Here is a 1,059-nt window from a genome sequence, read left to right on the forward strand (position 1 = left end):
TCTTGCTTCCACTTAATAGATTTAGGATCAACTTAAATCATGCTGAACATGAAGTTATTAAAGCAAAAGGGAAACAAACCAAATACTAAATCATTCTGAAATTCATGTACACTGCCGTTCAAACGTTTGGGATCAGTAAGATTTTTTTTTAATGTTTTTGAAAAATGCTCACCAAAGCTTCATTTATTTCATAAAAAAAAACTGTAATAAAAGTAATATTCTGATGTATTATTACAATTTAAAGTTTTCTATTTTAATATCTTGGAACAGTAGAGTATATTTTAATTGCAACTGTCCTGCTTTCACAAATGATGTAATATGTAATAAAATCAGATATTTATTCAATGAAAAAATAGAAGCATTTTCACTAGTGTTCTCAGCCTTTTGGACCCTGCTCTATAGTGTAAAATCAGCTCACTTTAAATGTACTCATTGCTTACGTTTCTTTGGGGACTCCTTTAAGAATACAGTTGATTGTGAACATATTTTTTACGCCATTACATGGGTAATAGTTGTCAATTGGCAGAGACGGTTTACAATTCCTGCTTAGCTTTGATGGTTGTCAAAGTGCTTTTATCTTCCAACTTAATTCTACTGTATTTTAATACACTCAAACTATTACCAAGGTCTTTGCTAAAGAAAAAAACACCTGTTGATATAATCATGTCACTTTAGAAATGTTAATAACCCAACTGCTGAGAATTATTTTATTTCTTGTTGATTAAGCCCCCCCCCCCACTTCTCACTTCTCACTTCCACCTCCCTCTCTCCGCCTTCTCCCCTCCCCCGTCCCATCCAGCGGGCCTTAATCCCAAGAGCTAATGACAGGGACACAGAGAGAGGGAGAGAGAGGACTAGGGTTAGCGTGTGGCAGAGGAGGGGAGTTTAACTTGGTGCTGGTTGCCGTGTTATGCAGGAGGACGAGGACTCGCTGCAGATTTGGGCTGGAGGACTGAAAGAGCTGACCACTATGAAGGCAGACGTGTCCCAGTACGTGCTGCCCGCAGACACCGCGCTGCTCCAGGGACAGGTGGAAGAACTTCACAGCCAATGGGAAGA

The 1,059-nt window shown here is 39.0% G+C and overlaps 1 long non-coding RNA gene across 1 annotated transcript in view; it reads left to right on the top strand.

The window, feature by feature from the left end:
• The window catches only part of LOC107579116 (uncharacterized), a 2,712-nt gene extending 1,659 nt beyond the window's left edge, over positions 1-1,053 (top strand). Inside the window, exon 3 of the long non-coding RNA XR_001608432.1 lies at positions 917-1,053. This is a non-coding gene — a long non-coding RNA (uncharacterized lncRNA). The remainder of the gene's footprint in view (positions 1-916) is intronic.
• The last annotated feature ends 6 nt before the right edge of the window (positions 1,054-1,059 follow it).

The sequence above is a fragment of the Sinocyclocheilus grahami genome, unplaced genomic scaffold (assembly GCF_001515645.1).
Source record: "Sinocyclocheilus grahami isolate Dianchi unplaced genomic scaffold, SAMN03320097.WGS_v1.1 scaffold14317.1, whole genome shotgun sequence".
In the NCBI taxonomy this organism is placed as follows: Eukaryota; Metazoa; Chordata; class Actinopteri; order Cypriniformes; family Cyprinidae; genus Sinocyclocheilus; species Sinocyclocheilus grahami.